The sequence below is a fragment of the Ambystoma mexicanum genome, chromosome 6p (assembly GCF_040938575.1).
Source record: "Ambystoma mexicanum isolate Mex_15411 chromosome 6p, UKY_AmexF1_1, whole genome shotgun sequence".
NCBI classification, from domain to species: Eukaryota; Metazoa; Chordata; class Amphibia; order Caudata; family Ambystomatidae; genus Ambystoma; species Ambystoma mexicanum.
The window spans coordinates 962,907,339-962,928,281 of NC_090935.1; positions in this window are offsets into that span (position 1 = coordinate 962,907,339).

Consider the following 20,943-nt stretch of genomic DNA (forward strand, 5'->3'; position numbering starts at 1 on the left):
TCGTCCATGCTGGCAAGCTTGTGTGGGCAGTATTTCCCGGGCATCCGCTTTGGTGGGCAGCCCTGTACATGACCCATAAACCTGGGATGAAGCCATCAGTGAAAAACAAGAGGAAAAGGGAAGAAGACATAGGGCCTCATTCCGAGGTTGGAGGTAAGGTACAAACCATGCCGGTAATGATTTACCGGCATGGATTTCCGCTCCATGCCATTCCGACCCTTCAGACCGTAAATTACGGCACCGTAAACAACAATGCCGTAATTTACGGTCTTGGGTCGCGCGCGCACACCACCATGGCGTAATCAACGGCATGGCGTAAACCGGAGCTGATCGCAAGTAAGGAGCACACGTAAATAACGGTCTCCTTAAGGCCGTAAAGTACCTTACCGGCATGGAGTACATACAGGCATCTCAGAGAAGGAGTTAAGAACACAGAGCAGTGGTTTCCACAGCCACAGGTGCACACAATCAGCACAGGTGTAGCCAATGGAGTCTGGCACAGCACAAAATGAGCATACCCACACACCACACCCTCTCCCACACCAAGATGATACCAATAGTAGTGGCACAACTGGAGCTGGAGGCCTTGCTTGCAAGGCAGTAACAACAACCACAGCCCCAACCACAGAGGACACACAGGAGGAGACGGAGGGTGAGACAGGCCCAGCATGCACCACCAGTGCATCCACCGTTACCACGCCGGCAGCCCCCAATCCCTCGCATCTGAGCCACCTCCTTCAACCTAACACCACATCAGATCCACACCCTGTACCGGCTTGACCATGACACCATCACCACCATAGTGGACCTGATACATGACGACATAGTGAGTTTCATTGAATAAAGTTCTGCCATCCCCCCTCCACTGAAGGTAGTGACTGTGCTCCACTTCCTTGCCACAGGCACCTACCGGCACACAGTGGGGCACATGCATGGTATATCACAACCCTTATTTACCCGGATACTGAACCAAGTGCTGGATGCCCTCCTCAAGCACACAAGGGACTACAAATACCTACCACGGACTCCCCAGGATGCAAATGTTGCCTTCCATGCACTGTGAGACATCAAATGACACCTGCGCAATGATCAATGTCCACTCCGTTTTACATTATGAACAACCAGTGTATTGAATAATTCTCATGAAACGTGTACAACAAAACCTCCACCACCCTCCCCCTCCCCCCAACTCCCAAACACACCCTCACTCCCCTCCCCCTCACCCACAACAACCCCAGAATAGTGCCATAAGGCCAACATAGGCCACATGTGTGTGCCAGCATGTTCAAGGCGTGCCCCCAGAGCCAGGGGGATCCATGTTGGGCCGGTGCAATGTACGCAATGAGCGTCGGAGCGGGCTGGTCTGAGTGGAGGAGTACTGTGACGGTGTGTCCTCCCGCTGGGGCTGTCGTGTGGGAGGTGCAGCCTCCAGGGCATCCGCGATGCGTCCCAGGACCGCACACAACCTATTGCTGCTGTCAGTGACCGCCTGACGCATCTGCCTTAGCTCATCCACCCACTCCACCCTGCCCTGGCGGGTGTCCTCCATGAACACATTGATGAGGTCCGTCAGCTGATGTGCACGTGGTTCATCAATGTATGTAGGTACATTCCTGGCGGGTCTTGGGCCTACCTGCCCTGGCATGGCCTCAACTGGTGGAATAGGTCCAGGATCTGCCGGAGCACTACGGCCAGGTGTTTCCTGCTCCACAGAGTCACTGCTTGATGGCAGGGGGACATTGGTGGGCTCCGGGGTGTGGACTGTGGGGTAAAAGTTCTCCTCAGTTGCACCACAGATCGATAAGGGGCTGTCCACATTCTCCTGGGTGGCCGTAGCTGCCAACTCCCCAGCAATGCTTGATTCTGCCGACCTTGGGGTGTCTAATGTGGCAGGTGCCGAGGCAGTGAGGGATTGTGGTGGTGCATCCTCCACTGGCGTTTGTGGTGCTTGGGTGGTTTTCTTATTCCATGCGGGAATGCTCCGGGACCGGCCTCTGCACGTGGAGGTGGATGGACGGGTCGTCTGGGTATCCCCGCTGTCATGATCGGTGCCTGTGGGGGTAGAGGAGAGGGACAACATGAGTGATTGTATGATGCGCTAATTGCATAGATCGCTGCATTCACATTTCTGTAATTTGGGGTCTGTGGCCCTATGGGCGTTGCAACAGTACTAGTACATATGAATGTGAATTGAATGTACGCATGTGTACGCATGTGTCGGAGTGACTCATCCTGCCATAGTAATGTGCAGTCTGGCACACACACTGCGGAACCTGATACACAATGTGCATGATGGAATGTGCAAGTTACTGCACTATGGCTGATGTGTGTTATGTACTTGCACTTGGCCCTTGATTGCTTTGCAGTTGACTCTGCATTAGTTGGATGGGGGGGTGGCTACATGACAAGGTGCCTTTTATGGCCCTTGGGGGAGTCTACATCATGCAATTGCCATTGGCAGTGTTGACTTTGGACACTCACCTCCATCGGCAGACGACGTTGCCCCGCAGTCCATTTCACCGATGCCCTCTATGCATTCCGTGCCAATCATTGCGGCGCATGTCTCCTCCCATGCCTCAAGTCGCACAGGGGAACTTGGGCCCCCTCCAGTCTGCATGGCCTGACTCCTGTTGGCAGTGAGGAGTCCCCGCACCTGCACCCGCAAGTCATCCCACCGCTTGCGGCAGTCCTTGGGGGTGCGAGGGGTGGAGCCTACAGCGCTCACCCTTTGGGCGGTTTCTGCCCAGATGTTCTTTTTGCGGATAGTGGAGTCCCTCCGCATGTCTGGGCTGAACACCACGTCAGCGTGTTCTGCCAGGTAGTCCACCATGACCTGGAGCTCATGAGGGCAGAATCGCTTCTTGCGTAGCCGGTCCGCAGGCTTCTTCGGTGCTTTAGGCATAGTTCCTGGGTTCCTGATGCTTTCCCCAACTTCGGATTGCTCCCAAGGGTGCTGCCTGATGAGGATGGCAATGGATTGTGTTTTTAAAGATGGCCGCCGCGCTCCTTCCCGTTCCTGTGCGATGACGTAATTTCCGGTTCCGTTGTTTTGCGGTGACCGTAATTTACGGGATCCGTAAATTACGGTCCCCGTTATTTACTGTCGCTGCTGCTTCCATGGCGGTGTTGTAATGTACGTGTCGCAGCAGGCCGGTAGGGGTTTTTCGGGGGGTTTTGCGGCATGCCGCTAGGTACTTTTCCGGCATGGCGAAAAGCGCGTGTCCGCGAGGTCGGAATGGGACGTAATTAGAGGTCTGTCACCTTGCTGGAGTCGTACTTTACGCCATGCCGGAAACGACCGGTACTTACCTCCAACCTCGGAATGAGGCCCAATGTCTGATTACAGTTAATCAAATGGTAAAAATGTTGCATCTGGAAGGCACTCACCTGATGCACATCACAAGGAAACACCCTCAGAATGAACAGTGCCCCGCATGAAGAAAACGCTGCTCACCCAAAATAGTAGAAATACATTCGACATCATGTCCAACACCAACCACTGCACCGCTAATGCTACTATGCCAGCTGTCGGAACCTGCAGGCAGAGACAGCAGCTGGAAGAAGTGGATTGTGTGTTGCAGCTAGCCAAAGCAGTTGTGGACTGCGTTCACACTAGGAGGAAGCCACAGAGGGGCAGAAAGGTTCACAAGCAGATCCTACTGGAGCGCTACAATGAACGTGCATGCATACAGAGCTACCGTCCCAATAAGGACCTTTCACAAACCCCCCTGCACATAAAGGAAGATGACATCACACCTAAAAAAAGAACCCCACGTGCCAAGCTAGCAGAGCTAGCATCGCTCACTGCAGTACGCTGCTATGCAACAGGCAAACTCCAGCAAGTCACAGGTACCACTTTGGGCATATCCAGATCCTCTGTCAGTAAAGAACTATGGAAAGTCACAACGTGGCAAAAACCACATCTGGCACAGTAGCTACTCGTTCCACTCCCCCCTAAGAAAACGAGCCCCAAAGGAGTTCTTCCCTCTCATTGGCGAGTTCCCCATGGTTATCGGTGCGACTTACTGCAAACATCTGGCCACTAAAATAACGTTTTGCCTGTTAAACATGAAAAGGGTACACCAGTCCCAACATATAGCTGATGTATGATGCACGCGCAACATTGCCCGTCCTCTCAAAAGACGTTCCTGGTTCATTATTTGACGCTGACATGTTGATGGGTAGTTCAATAACTAGGTGCATGCAGAAAGATAGATACAAGAACTGTGTCCTGTTAGGAAAGTCAACATAAAAAGACACTTGGACCATATCTACATCTTACCCCAAATGCTGGATGAAATGTCAGATGTCCGCATTAAAAAGGCATCATAAATAACTAAAGAAAAGAACCTGCGTTCAAGTAGTTATTTCTCTTTTTAGGATAATTCTCCAAGCCATAAATTCACAACATATCTTCTTTGGTATAAATAGTCTTTTTAGGGTTTACGTTTCAAGTAATCCTTAAGTCTTGGTTTCTTCTGAACTCAGTATCCAAGTTTGTTTGTTGTCTGTCCTTCCCCGCATGGCTTATGTTCCTCCTGGATTTAGATACCCATAAGGTTTGACTTCCCTGTCTCTGCTAATACTCTGTTTGGGGGTTTCCTTCCAACTTTAGATGCAGCGTCTTTTTCCAAAATGTTTGCCTTTTTCTCTAGATCCTTAACGTCTGAAGTTTCTTTCTCTACTTTCTCTAGGACTCCTAGGTTTCCTTTCTGAAAGTATAATTAAGCAATATGACCCGAGCGGCGGGGGCATTACCGACTCAGGTAATGCCCCAGGGCCCATAGTTATAGGCCCGAGCGAAGGGTCATATTGCTATTAGTATCCCGGCCCGCAATATTTGCGTGACCGGGGTACTAAAAGCAATTTTTTTCTGTCCCGAAACGCTCGAGACAGAAAAAAAGAAACGGCCAAGAAAATGGCCGCCGCCATGGAAAGGGAAAACGGAGTCCGTTTTCCCTTTCCATGGCGGTCATCGGAAGCGGTCGCACTGGGAACAAGTGTTCCCAGCGCGTCCGCTCCCAAAAAAGGATCAAGAAAAAGGTAAGTGGGGTTGGGAGGGGAAAAAAAAATGTACCTGCGTCCCCGGCGGGGGACGAGGAAAGCCCCAAGCCGTGTGGAGGCGCGGAGCGGGGATGGCCCCGCTCCGAGTCTCCACACGGCTGGAGACTACCCTCGTCCCCCGCCGGGGACGCAGAAACAAGAGGGTAAGTTGGGGGGGGGCGGGTGGGAGGGAGGAGAGGGAAGGGAGAAAAAAAAATACTTACCCGAGTCCCCGGCGGGGGGCGAAGGCAGCCTCTCAGCCGCGGGGAGGCTCCGCTTCGAGCCTCCCTATAGGCTGAGGGGTTGCCACACCCCTCGCTGGGGAAAAAGGCCGTGGAATCCCGACGGAGGGATTCCCGGCTGGGTATGGACCTGGCAAGAGCCAATCAGAATGCTTGCTTCATTCTGATTGTCTCTCGCCGGGGTACTAATCCTTGTTATTTCTCTGTTTTGGTGTCTCCCTGTTGTGCTTCTCTCCTCTTTCTTCATCTGCGCTCCTTCTCCTTTCTTCATGACTTTTCCACAGTCTCTCCTCTACTCATGGTGTCCTTTCTTTCCTCCTTTGCTTCTCCCTCCCTGTTCTCCCTTCTTCTCTCTCTTTATATGCCTGCATATCCCTCTTTCCCTTTCCACAACATTCTGGCTCATTCTCTTTTGTCCTTCCTACTTTGCAGTTTCTCTCCTTTTCTGTTCCTCTTCCCTCTCCTCAGTTAAACCCCTATTGTAGGGCATGTCCTTTGTCCTTCTACTAGCTCTGTTGCCGCTTCTTTGTTCCTTGGCGGTTCTTCCTTGTCTATTCCTCTAAGCACCTCAAGCACTATTTCCCATCCACTGGGCTCTGCAAACTGGTTACCTGGCCACCCACTGAACTTACCGGACCAGGCTCCTGCACGGCCAGTTGCCCTTACATTGCCTCCGGGCCCCCCAACCTCTTAGCTACTGCATCTGCATCCATAAAGTTGCCTTACTCCCAGCACCGATGAGCCACCTGGCAGCACTTACGCATTCCACTGCACTCTCCCCTCCCTACCCCGCCCCAGCACTTCTCCCTCTCCCTCCTGTGATGCCAGAAATGCATTGGAGGGACATGGCCTCCAGGTCCTTGTCCTATAGTCCTTTTATCATGTGTGTTCTGTGTTATTTTCTGCACAGGAGCCCATGTCGGACTCCTGGCAGTGCAGCTCTTCCTCTTTTTGGTTTGGTGAATTGACCCTTGGGATACCCTTATGGCACCCATGGGTGGGGGGTACAGCCCTGTACCCCTAGTGTATGTTTTTGGGCACCTGTGTGTGGCCCACAGAGCAGGGTATGGGCTGGTGGCAGCTCCATGCTGAATTTGACAGGTGCTGTGAGTATCCTCCATTTTAGAATACCCAGGCCCTGCCATTGGATTCAGTTAATTCCTGATAGGAGACAAGATGGCCCCTGTGACCTCTTGCTTTTTTATTGCCTGTTACCTTGTTTTCCCCAAATCATGGGAAGCCCTGACTCTGTCCCTTCCCCTGACTGGCTGGTAGGTGGAAGTTCCATATATGGCATTATGGGAAAGTCCAGGCCAGACTGGCTGGAGCCTTCCCAATGACTGTATGTTGTGGGTACGCCCTTGGGGTGGGACCTGGGTGAATGGAGTGAATGACCAATATACACTTCGTGTTATGGGTCTCTGGTTTCTGGTATGTGACACAAATACTGAGACAGCCCTGCCAAAATTGATATGAATGCAGTGTGGAGTGCTGAATGGCTGGGTACTTGTCCCAATCCACATTCCTTGTGTGTGTCTGATGGAGAAGAATGGCCTGAATGCACTGTGAGCCTGATTGGCTGCCTGCTTGCACAAATGCCCTTCTGAATGATTGGTTGCCTGAGTGTGACCCATCAGAGTGAATGAGAGACCAAACAGTATATCTGGGGATCTCTCACTGATGGAAATTGTTCAGAAGCTGAAGTCAAAACTTGATGCTTGATCTCGAAGCCGAGCCGGAAGAAGAAGGTTAACTGCTGTTTCCCTTCGACGCAATCTGAAAGCTGCCGTACCGTCAATGACTGATCCAAGGGAGGACCTGGATAGGAGACCTCTTCACGAGCTATGAGGGACCATCGTGCACCAGCTAACCTTCACTAAGGCTCCCTGTAAGTCAGCCTTCGAAAGACTTTGGACCGGAGACAGAGATAGGCGAGGAAACTGAAGAGAAGCGCCTGGACATCTGTCCACCGTCATCGCCCAGGGTTTCGGAGGAACGCTGTAACTGCTGGAAGCCCATCAAAGCTGTGTTGGCCAGAAGCGGGGACTGCTTGACGCTGTGCTGCCGACAGCCAGAGCTGCAATGCTCCATTTCCTAAGAACACTTTGAATCAAGGACTCCCTTTCTCATCACCATCGACCGCTTTGTCCCGCTGGAGAAAGTCAAGGTGCGTGATTGTAATCTGCGAGCTGAATTTACAGGAATCAACTGTTCCTCATCAACCCATGATGTTATGAGCATCGTTGTGTGACCACAAAATTTCCGGCGCGTTGCAGAATGAAACCAAGGCTACTCCCGGTTTCTAGGCAACAGTGTGCCCTATTGCTATCTCCCACCTGTGGCAGGCAGAAGCCGGCCTTGCGGAAGAAGGCACTAGGAAAAAGGCTTCCTGTTTGCCGCCTATTCGCCGGAAGACGTGGCATACTACCGACCCGATGGACAAAGGTACCCATGTTCACACCTTCTTTCTACACTCTTTTAAGGTTATCCTGTTGCAGACAGCAACCTACCTTTAAACGCACGTACTTTGATGTTTCATATTCCAGCACTGACTACCGTTATTGCTCTCATGCGGTCTATGTCTGATACAATCACTGCCAGTATCAGTCACCTGACATGCAAATCAGATACCCTCTGAAGGGTTCTTCCCATCCTACTGCAGTCTGTAGCACTGCCCACCTCCACCCGCCACTAGCCGTCCTATTCTCCTGACTTTACCCTGTGTCTATTGAATCTGATTACTGTTTATTTGTGCCCATTGAAGTATCTTACCACCTAACTGGTTCTGTTTGAATCAGCCTACTGCTTATTAGTGCCCATTGAATCTGCCTACTGCTTATTTGTGCCCATTGAAGTAGCTTACCACCCAACTGGTGCTGTTTGAATCAGCCTACTGCTTATTTGTGCCCATTGAATCTGCCTACTGCTTATTTGTGTCTATTGAATCTGCCTACTGCTTATTTGTGTGCATTGAATTAGCCTACTGCTTATTTGTGCCCGTTGAATCAGCCTGCGGCTTATTTGTGCCAATTGAATCAGCCCACCACCCAATTGGTGCTGTTTGAATTAGCCTACGGCTTATCTGTGCCCACTGAATTAGCCTACGCTCACGGTGTGCTACTCGTAGTGCTCCAACTACCACCCTATCCCCTGCCAAAACATGTACACCATTACCTACATTTTGCACACTGTCACTACTCTACCTATAACTAGTTTCCTAGTGTACTGTGACTGGCTTGCCCCTTTGGGGCACAAGCCTCATTTCACTTGACCACAATGTCATTATATAGCCCTATCATCTCCGGCCAACCCACCTACTCAACTCTTTCGAGTTTACTTGCAAGCTTCCCTTGCACTTTAAATCAAAGAAACTCTAGACTCCTCTCCAGACTACCCAAACTTCATGAACCCCTTACGAGATCTCTGCCCCCAACAAATAAGAAAATTAACCTTCTCACCCGTGAGAAGTGCAACAATGCCAACCTCGCAAACCACATCACGATCCTGCCTATCCCATATGCCACTATGAAGCAGCATACCGTGCATAAACCAACCACTCCTATTCCTGCCATAGCTACCACTGAGGACTACCCACTGAAAGGAGCCCTTGTAAATGCTAGGTCCTTGGTTTCCCATACAACGGACATCTCTGACCTGATACTGGCAGACAACTTGGACTTTCCATGCCATCTCTGAATCATGGTTACATGATGCGGCAGGACCATTGCTCTCGCTAGCTGTCCCAGACGACTATACAATATTCAGACAGGACAGAGATAAAACATGAGGTGGAGGCATTGTCATTATATCTAAAACAAGCCTCGCTCTGAGACCTGCTCCCCCACAAACTACGCAATCCTGCGAAGTCCTCACCATTAAACTCCCTCTAATCAACTCTCAGTCCCTCACCATCCAATTAATCTATAGACCTCCTGATCCACTGGGAACGTTTGAGGAAGATATCTACACTCTATTATCTAACAACCTTAAAACTACTACCCAACTACTATTACTAGGTGATTTCAATTTAGGATTTAACGACCCGCTAGATAAGCACGCCTTAAGCATAGCTAATATTCTGTCTGAACTCAGACTATCCCAAAAAATTTACAAACCTACCCATAACAAAGGGCGAACCCTACATTGGGTGGCTGACTACAATTGTACGGCCAACATCACCTCTATCTCCCCGCAACTGTGGACATGCCACTTCCTCGTGTCTTTGACACTGTCCACCATTAGACTACTCTCGTTGATCACACCAATTGCCCCATCTTGCTTAACAAGGAATAAAAAAAATATCACAGTGGACAAAGTGATCCCGGCCATTCTTCCAACCACTAAGTCACTGGCAGACAACTTGGATCCTGGCACATTGGTCAATGAGTATAACAAAGTTATGCTCTATGCACTTGACAAAATTGCTCCTCTCAAACTCAGACCTAGTAAGCCCAAATCTCACTTAAAAAAGTGGTTCACCCCCCAGCTAAGGGACTTACGACTCCTAAAGAGTAATTGCGAAACCACCTGGAGACTATGCCCGTCAGAAGACAATAAGTCCAAACTAACCAAAATCTCGTCCCAATACAAAAAGGAAATATACCTGGCTAAACGTAATTCCTACAATGAACGTATCTCTAACGCCAATTGCAGCACAAAGGAATTATTCACCATATTAAAAGAATTAGAGTCACCCATTCCCACACCTGATATCTGCATCAAAAACAAAACATGGTGTTCAGAAATTCAACAGGCACTCTCCAACAAAGTAACTACCCTCCAGAAAAAAAATAGCCAAAAAAAGCCCCCTTAACTCGATATCAGAGCCGAATAACTTAGTCCTCCCTGTGGTGATACATCATCTAACCATCCTGCTAGATTCCACTTCACTAAAACATCCACACTTGAGGTAGAAAAAGTTATTCTCTCACTTAAGCCCTCCAACTGCCAGGGTGACCTATGCCCAGCACAGATTATAAAAGATGCCACAAGAGATCTTGCCCCTTTTATCTCCAAACTTGTCAATGCCTCCTTCTCATCTGGTATCATTCCCACTAACCTGAAGCAATCCTGGGTGCTCCTACTGCTACAGAAGCAAACATTAGATCCATTAATTCCTACCAACTACCGTCCCATCACAACGGTACCCTTCTTGCTCAAAATACTTGATAAGGTTGCCTATACGCAGATCCAAAAATACTTGGAACTCCACAAACTTCTGGGAGCAAGACAATCAGGCTTCTGCCCCCTACATGGGACGGAAACTGCCCTCATCGACTTGAAAACTCAGATCGATGAGTTAAGAGACAAAGGCAAAACAGCTCTCATATTACTGCACCTTTCAGCCGCATTCGACCTCATGGACCACAAGGTCTTAAGTGGTCATCTGGACTCAGTGGCTCACTTTTCTACAGAGGCCATCAAATGGATAGAATCATTCCTGAGCGACAGAACCATGAGGGTCTTCTCCCCGTCAGCAGCGGCGGACCCTATTTCCATCAGGTGTGGTGTCCCCCAGGGCTCTTGCATCTCCCCTACACTATACAATATATTCACCAAGCCCCTGTTTGATGATCTGGGCCATCTGGGTATCACCTACACCAACTATGCAGATGATACTCAGATTCTCCTCCCACTTTCCGGGGATTACGACAGGGACTTGGCGATGGTGAAGAAAGTGTATCTCATCATCCAGGCATGGATAGATACTCACGCTCTATGCCTGAATGATGACAAGACCAAGCTCCTCATCCTGGGCACCACACTAACCTCAAGAAATTAGGCCAGGATTATACATCCTTTACCATTGACGGGAACCTCATCAAGGTGGCCAAGGAAGTAAAGACCCTTGCTTCAACCTTGACTCTACCCTCTCCTTCGACAAACAAATGAAATCAATGGCCTCTGCCACTGCTTACACCTGTAAGCTTATTAGGACCGGCAAACCCTTTTTGTCGAATGACAACTGCATGATCCTAGCCAGAGCCTTAATACTTTCCAGGCTAGATTATTGTAATGCCCTCTACATCGGCACCAATAAAGCAATTATTCAGAGGATACAAATCCTCCAAAACAATGCTTGAAGAGCTGCACTTGGTGTGACCAGAAGATCACACATCTCAGTGACTAGGCACCAAAACAACTGGCTCTCGACCCACAATAAAATCCTCCTAAAATCTGCATCCCTCACGCATGAAGCACTCAATAATGCTGCCCCTAGCTATCTCATGGATAGATTCCACAGGAGAACATCCACCAGACCTTTGAGAATTAGCAACAGTAATTGCCTCACCATTGCTTGATTCAGACTCACTAAGGCAGGTGGCAGTAGTTTTCCTGTGAAAGCAGCCAAAGTCTGGAAATCTCTGCCACATCCACTTAGAGAAGATCAACCTTACCTGAATTTCAGAAGCAACTACATCAACCTGCTCAAATCTACTGACCTGTAGGCCCGAATGTTGGGCTACCTACTCCTGGTATTATGCCTGTATACTCACTCAAAGTATCTCTTGACATAAACCTGCTGTATATATGTATCTCTCTTGTGTATAACTTGCATATATGTTATATTCCTGCCTATAATTTGTAACCTTGTATAACTTGTACATATTTTGTATTCTTGCCTATATCCTGTAACCTTGTAAATTAAGCCGTGCATCTGTCGTAACGGCTGCGTCCTGATACCCCCGGGTCTGCTGCGCATTATAAATGAATAAACAAACAAACAAACAAACAAGGTTGCCGACGAACCGAGGAGAATCCGCCCGAAGACCATAAAGATGCAGACGACCCGACAACCTTTGCAGGGCCAAAGTTCTTCATTGACTCTTTGCGGCAATCAATTATCATCGTCGAGGTGCACCGCACGCCTCATCTTTGCAGGATGTCCACGATCGATCCTCAACGAGCACCGTCAGGACAGAAGCTGCTGCCTCCACGCCATTGTTCACCCTTTTCTTTGAGGGATCTCAACAATTCGTGGCTCCTGCCTTAAAGGGAGTTCACTCAAGAAGGATCCGTTGACGACCCGACGTCAAACTCTGCTAAACCATGTACATTGGGGTAGTAGAACATTTTTAGAGGGATATAAGACTTTGCTGAACAATATATGGACTGGGCTTGTTTATTATATTATTTACAGGTTGCCCATGTGGGGGGATCCTCACACAGAACTGTGACTAGTGGTAGGGGCCCAGTAGTCTGCCAATTGCTTAACTAGCTTGTTTTCCTCCTCCAGTCTATTGTTGGTTCATTTTATTAATTGATGTGTATGCCATTTTGAAACTGTCTACAGTTGATGCATTTTAATGGAATCAAAGAAGTCATTGTGGTACCACATAGACCCTGTATATATTTATCATGTTAGAATTGCCTGAGCACAAAGTGTGTTATTGTATGTGTACATAATCAAAGCCTTATTTATATAAGGAACTGTGTTTTCACTAACATAGTGTGTGGACATTCCTTTGTGGGTGCTTGGGGACTACGCTGTACTTAAGAACCAGCCTGCATCACCTCCTGAGAGCTTAAGCCTTGATTGCTCGTCCAACATTACCAAATAGAGAATCTTGGCTGGGGTGCTCTGTGCTTCTACTCTGCCATATAGAGAGCAAGAATCTTCCCTTCCTTGTCTTGTCACACCTAGAAACACTTATCATATCATTTAATACTGCTGAATTATACTTTTCCCTCCAGCATTTCCTCCTTTCAGGTTCCTATCTGGGTCTCTACTCTATTCTCTTTCATTGTGCTTGGTTTTCATCTTCACCCCTCAGCCTTTTAGGCATCTGATTTGTTTCCCCTTTATTATACGCTGTTTCTCTACCTAGTTTCTTCTTGAACATTTGACTTGCTCTCTGGCTTTCCAAACCCTGCTGGTTCTTTGTCAAAGGAAAATGGCGGCCCTCCTTTTCTCTCCTTCTTCCGAGAGGTTTGTCTTGTCTCTTCCCTTGCTCTCGCCTCCAGTTTTCCTTCCCTGCCACGTGTCTTGCTGGTTCCACACACCTTTTCCTTTCTTCCATCTTGTTCTTCAAATTACCCTCCATTTCTGCACTCTGTCTGTTCCACACAATAATTATTACCCCTCTGGGTTCTTTGCTACTTTATAGTTAGCCTGCCCTTCCCTTTCCATTCTCCGGTTGTGCTATGTTCCCTTGGTTTGTCTCTAGGCTCTGATCTTCTTTCTAATGCTTCCCAAAGGTCTTTGCTCCATCCTTGCCTTTTGGGAACTGTTTAAAATCAGTTTAAATCAGTGAGCTTGTGAGCAAACTTCCTTCCACTTTCCACTGTCCATGCTCGTTCTGGCTGTTTTCTGATTCTGTGTCATTAGAAGCATGGTTCACCCTTTGCTACATCTAACTTCTTCCTATTTCTGGGTTTGGCTATGCTCAATCTCCGACAATCCTCCTCTGACCAACTACCTTTGCCACCCTACCTCCATAATTCAATTGTCTTTTATCCTCTCCCTACTCATTACAGGCCACTAGGCCCACCTTAAATGTGTCCCCTGTGGCAAAAGATTATCCCATGCTGCCAGGTTGGTCTTTTTCTGCTCCTCCTTTGTCATCTGAATCTTCTTGTTTTGTTCAAGGCGTCACTAAATGTTTTTCCATGGTTCCTACTTACTTCCAGGTTCCCAACCCAGATATAATGCACTCTGAAGGCCGACTCTGCATGATCCTTTTCTCCATTCTATGTAACCTGGTCTGTACCTTTTGATACCATTCACAAGTCTCCTCTTGAATGAAGACTCCCGATTCAGTATAGAGACGCTATCTGATTATGAGCAATGCATAGCACTGGCAAATCTCCCCTTTAAGGGTTCCTGCTCTACCATTTTGCCAGACCTTTCTCTACTTTTCAGAAGGGTCTATAGATACCAGAGAAGGTCAACCCATTTGACTTTGTCACACCACCTACAGACAGGCACTGGATGTGTACGCTGTGAAGTAACACCACATTCACCACCAACTGAGTTTCAACAGAGGACACCCACATAAAATATGGCTAATGATGCAGTACACGAGCCCACAACAAGAAAGAAACAAGGCATAAGCGCACACCAGGAGCACCAACCCAAGTGCCATTGGCATTCATATGCACCTCTTCATTTCTCTGCACCAAGGCATATGTTGAAGCCATGTCACTTTTGTAGTAGATTGACACACTACTGCATGTCTGCCTCATGCTACAAACATGGCCACAGTTGCCCACCTCGTCATCCTCAACCAGCATAGAAAGCCAATCAATGCTGGATGTGCCACTTGAAAATCTGTGCTGAGCATTGCATGTACAACTGCTACAACAGCATTGTCTATGTGTGGCTGGGGAAATTAGGAGGACAGTCATAGCACAGAGAATGAGATAGAGTGCAATGTGCTCAGTTACTACACACTATTTAGCAAAGTCTCACATCAGCACCTATTTCTCCTGACATGATCACAAGGAATATTGGGATCCATGACTAATTCATTGACTAGCACTGGCAAAGGTGCCACTAGTCCTATGTGTACCTACGGATGCCCAAAATAGGCATACACCTACAAGTCAAAAACAATGCTTGTCCTCGGATCACTTGTAAGGGGTGGTCAGAGGGGATGTGATACTGCTCTCAGCCAAGGTATGTAGGGAATCACCAGGACAACTCACCAGGCCTCTGAGGCGGAAGACTGTCATGAGGGTCATATCCATGCTATGATGTTGCCTTTAAGGGCTACCCCAAGGTATCATTCCTCTAACAGTGCTGAAGTTTGCTTTGCTAATATCATATCTTCTTACCAGCCTGCTGGGCATAGTGCCTTGTTTGGCAGTGTATAGAATAACAGAGACAATGCAGTATCAGTCCATTGGAATGCTACTTGAGGGTCATTCGTTTGGCAGTGTGCAGACGACTCATGTTCTGTTTAAGATGGTAAATTATATATGTTAAAGATCTTGTGCCGCCGTGGTCTCATGTGAACAAACTGGCATCAGGTGTATTCTCCTTCTAGATCTCTATGCTCCTCTTCCACCAACTCTCTGTGTGTAAAGCATTTCACTAAACAGAGACCAGGACGCCGCTCACTTTCCTCAGCTACATCCATCATCTGGAACAGCCCGCTGCCTCTGCGTCTTGAGCAGGACCTTCTGAAGTTCTGAAAACACCCCAAAACTCTCCTCCTTTCTTCCTCTTTCCCTTCTTCCTTCCTCTGCTAATCCCACAGTTGCTGTGATTGGTGCATTGGACCCTTATGCAACCTCTGGGCCTCTGACCATTCACACCCAATCTCCCCAGCATCTGTCTTCCTTCAGCACTTGCCTTGGCACACCCCCTGCACTGGAGCTTCGCACTTACCACCCAACGTGCCTCCTGGCCACATAGCACTTACCATACCTTGCACTTCATCTGCGACTCACCTTCGAATACAGACACCACACCACCTACCCCACTGCCCTCTTCCTTCCTGCACTTGTACGTTCTGAATAATCACAAGGCATAGTAGGTTCAGCCGTCCCTTCCCCATCTGTAATTTTTGTATTTAATTGTACTGCTATCCCATGTTATCTCCCTGCTGCCCTGTGGGTGCTTTGAAATTTAATTTATTTCCTGTATAAGCGCCTAACACGCAAACAATAAATAAATAAAATAAATAAACAAACATATTTCTATGTTGTCAATACTTGTTAACACTTCCACAGAAAACTAAGTATGTTGTTTTGTTTTAAACTTTATTCTGAAAACTGCTTCACTTTTTTTTTTATATCAAGGGGAAAGTGGGTTTAAGACAGATATAATACTGTGCTGTTGATTGTTTCATTAAAAAATATTTTACACACATTAAAAGAAGAAAGGAAATATAACTTTAACATACAAATAATTTCAACAACTTCATCTATGTACATTCTTATTTCGTTCCACAGTTCATGCTACTTGTTCTCCTTACAGCCTCCTCAGACTGCCCCGCCAAGTGCGGTGCCAGGCAAACAGCGTTACACAGACGACCTATGAAGTCTCCAAAACAGCCAAATTTTTTCTGGTTTCTGCGGGTGATCCACACATGATGCCTTCAGTATACCGTGCACACACTTGATGGCATGCTAAAACAGCAAACCAGTCCTGATGAAAACCAGCCCACCACAGGCTTTAGTTGAAACCAGGATTGGGGAGAACAGTTTGGCCCCCTAACTCAGAGCTCAAGATTTGTATAACTTGGAAGGCAATCTTTTATATCTAGGTTGTCTCACCTAGTAGACTGTACACTAGGGTCATGACTGTAAACTAGGGTTGTCCCTTTCAGTTTGTCTCACTGGAAATCAGCGACACTGCTGTTAATATGCTCCTAATTCAATTTGGACCCAGTTGTCAGATTGTGATTCAAGAGGGTTATCTATTGAGGATCCCCACTGAACAGGAAAAGAATGTATAACATATGTTCAATTTTGTCATTGTTTTTTCCTGTTTTCTACATTGAATCGCTTACCTCTTTATGATGTTTTCTTAATGATTGATTTTTCTGTATGTCTTTCTTCATTTGATTCTTAACCTGTATGTGTCATTGGCCACCAATATGCGGCTACATTGAATCGTTAAAAATGTTATAAACTTTAAATTGTTTACTCACAGTCACCCTTCTTTCTCATTTTTGTAGTATTGACTATTTCTCCTTACAGCATAAACCTAAACATGAATAACTCCTAAAATAATTCTCCTCTAATGCCTCGTTAAACCCTATATATTGATCTAAAAATCTTAAAATCTTTCTACTGCAAAGCAGAACTACATTCTTAGAAAGTGTGTTGTGCTACAAACCCTCGAGTAGGTGTTTGCCCTGATCTATTACACATTGAATTTCAGCATTTTACTAATGCTCGTAAAAGAGGCACATGAGTGCTCGTCATTAGTCTAAACCACAAATCCCTTGTTACAACTGAAGATACGGAATGTAGAAAAGAACCCAATGTCGTTAGCCTTAAAGAGAGGGTATCAGAACATTTTAGCACAACATGATACAACGCCTCTTGACAATCAGTCTTGCAAAGTCAGAACTTTAGCAGTTCATGTGGGACGCACAATCTCGGTCCAATTACCTCCAATGTGGCCAAACAGTTCAAGCAAAACCTAACATACCAGTCTCTGTGACACTGTCAAGGAAACTTACAAAGGTAGAGTCTCTGTTTTTTCATAGGGACATAGCAAATTCCTCTATTTCTGTATAATTTAAGTCTATCAAGAACTTCAATGTTTGTTGTTTTGTCCCAATGTTTGACCTTATTTTTGATGACCCATTCAGAACCAGTATCTACTATTTCCATCATTCACATCGCTTTTTGAACTTGTCAAGAAATAGATTCGATACCTCCTTTAACATTTCACCCAGATACGACCCAAGACTATTTTTTCCATATTCATAACCTTCCTATACAGAGATAGCATCTTCTTCATATATTGGGCCCACCAGGATTGTAAATCAAGTTCTAGGTGAACAACACTGCTGGGTACTGATTTTGACTAGCATAAAACATGCATCAGAATGTTCCCCTCAAGAGAGACCAAATATTTCCTGGTAGTGAAGTTCATCAGCTCTGTGCCATACAAAACCATGAAGGAAACCTTCAAGCAGAAAAAGTCTATAAGGGGGACTAATGAGAAGGCACATACTTTGTTCTTTATCATCTTCATTAACATTGCACAAGATCCGACCTTCTCCAACATCATTTTTGTGTCTTATTAACTCCTTTTTTGCAGAAATCACCAAGCCCAAATAAATCAACGATTCAACTTTTACCACTTTAGTGTTGTTTATCGTTCACACATACTTCTTCCTGTTTCTTCTTCCACTTATTACCCTCTTATAGGATTTAACCAGATTTATTGCTAACTTGTTGTCACATAAGTAGAACTCAACACTGTGTAAGATGCGCTGCAAACCAGATGGTGTATAATCTAACAAGAATAGGTTGTCAGCATAAGCAACACAATTCATTCATAAGTCTATGCATTTGTGTGGTAACCCGCCCCAACCACTGCTCACATCCCATAAATTAGCCATATGTAGATTGAATAGGGTTGGGGCGAGTACACAACCTTGTCTGACTCCTTTCTCCATACAATGGCTTCTGGACAGATCTCCATCAGTATTTATCCTAACACTGGCCACATTGTTCAAATATAACATACGTAACAGGTCATGATCAATTCCCCAATTTGTTAACTTACTCCACAGTCTTGATATTTTAACATTGTAAAAAGCAGAGGAAAGATCTAAAGCTGACATGTACAGCATTCGTCCTGTTCTCCCCCCTGCTAATGACATGCACGTAGACGCAGCCAGGCCACTTAGCACTCTACCAGTGTCCTTTCTGTAGCCCGTCTGCAGAGGACTAAATCTCAGTGTATTCTCAGCCCACTGTGAAACATCTCTTAGTACTAGATTCGCGAGAATTTTTGATGACCTGTCTATCAAAGCAATAGGGCGGTAGCTCACCGATACATTTCTTAGTCCTTTTTTTTAAATGGGCACCGACATAGCTTGGTTCCAGGACTTTGGACAGGTGCCTAAGGAAACCACTTGGACAAATAGAAATAATAAGATGTCGGACCACAATTCAATGTTATCTTTTAACAGGACATTTGTTATGCCATCTAGGCCACAGGCTAGCACATTTTTTAATTTACTTATCGTGTTCGCCACATCAAGCCTGTCAAATTGAAAACACCATTGAGGCAATATACTGTTCCTGCCAGAAGAAACATTAACCATATGACTTTCATTGTTCTTAAACTTTGCCATAAAGTAGTCTACCCAAGCACCTTCAGCAACACACGAAGACTGCTGTTTTGGCTGTACATCCTGTTTTAGATTTAACCTCCATAGTGATCCTGCCTTATTTTCTATAAAAGATCTTGATTCTCTGCTATGTATCTCTGTATTGGGATTATACAATTACTGTGCTGCGATTACTGGGAGACCCGAAAATATAAACTTAAAAAAAATATTCTACCCTCTTTCCTCCCCATATAAAAGTGGGGGAATGGGTACAGTACATAGTGGATGAAGGAGGGGCTGCGGGGGTCCCCCACTCATATATATGGGGTGAAAAGGGTGTCAGAATAAAAAAAGTCGAAATTTTCAGGGGTTGCAGTAAAAGCGGCGCAGTCATCACATAGATCCCTCTGTGCCTTATGATGTTTCAACCAATTCTTGAATTTCTGCTGTATCTGACGTTTTAGCACTTCCAATCTAACTGGTTTGATTTCTGATTAACTTGGCTTCACGCTTTTTTGTCTGATTACTTGATCAAGCTTATTGTTCTTCTTGTCTATGAAGACCTTGTTTTCCCAACGTCAAACAGCATTATTAGATGTTTTTGGCATTAATGTTATCTGCTGGAATTCAGAGGGGGAACAGTTTCGACTTGTATCTTCATCAATCATTGAGTTCCACCATTTAGTTAGGCAACAGTTTACCTTCTTCGAATTTCTGCTAGGTTGGGAAACTCTGTTCTTGGATGTATTCAAGATTACACTTTTACATCCTGATTGTAACCTTTAGTCACCACAGACAGAGTCCGAAAAGATGTTACCAACATTGCATGTTCACTCTTAATGGTTTTCAGTCATTCAAAATGTATTATGTCACATCTTTCCACATTAGCCAGATAAATGTAATCAACCACAGAGTTGGAAGAAACCCTGAACCACTTTGGTTTAATTTTTGTAAACCCATCAATGTCCATGTGTGTGTCTACATAGAAACCTATCTGAGCTCATTGTCTAGAATAGTCATTCATATTGGTTTTTCTATTTGTGTATGTTTGTTTGAAGATGCAACACACACAGGATATTTTAAAGTAAATGAAAATCTTAATGCGAGAAAAGAAGGCAGGCTGCAGTGTATTCGTGTTAACTGTAGTCCAAAGTTATTTATAATATTGTTGGTGTTTTCCACAGCATTGAAAGTTAAGTGACTATCTCCATTTCCTTGATTTATTATTTTCAATAAAATGAAAATACCCAGATAAAACAGTCTGTTTTTTGTACCAGCTTGCGGGGTGGGTTTTTTGCAGTAAGAGGACCAAATCATTTGTGACATCCCTCTGAGAAATAAATCACTGCCTAATAAATAGATATATACCATTACATTGCCTGTTGTTTATCCTACTCAGGGTTGTGCTAGTACTCAATGTGACAAATGTTGACTATGTTTCAGATGTGCATGTCCTTGTTGTAGTGAATAGTGACACAGGGAACATGTACCCCATAACTTTGGGAGTAACATCTTCTTTGCAGTAAGTCTTGGGCTTCCCTACTACAGATGGCAGCCTCTCACCCTCACTGCTCAGTGTACATTAATCTTACAGTCACATGTATCTCATTACAGTCTTGCAGATGAGCACCAGTTGGTGGCTTTTGTGCATGCAAAAATGTCTTTGCATCTTGCCCCACTGAGATGCTTTTGTTCGAGACATACAAAATGTGGGACAACCCCGGTGTGTTGGTAGCCCTTTCCCGTCTGTTCGGACCATGTGATCCCTATATTCTCAATGGGCCTTTGTTCTTCTGCCCTGTCCTGCTCCAATACCTCTTCTGCAAATGCGGCATGTCTCTCAAACTCAGCCTGTCTTCCATGTCTCTAGTTAAACAAATGCAGAGATCATTTTGGGTCACACCAGTTCCAGA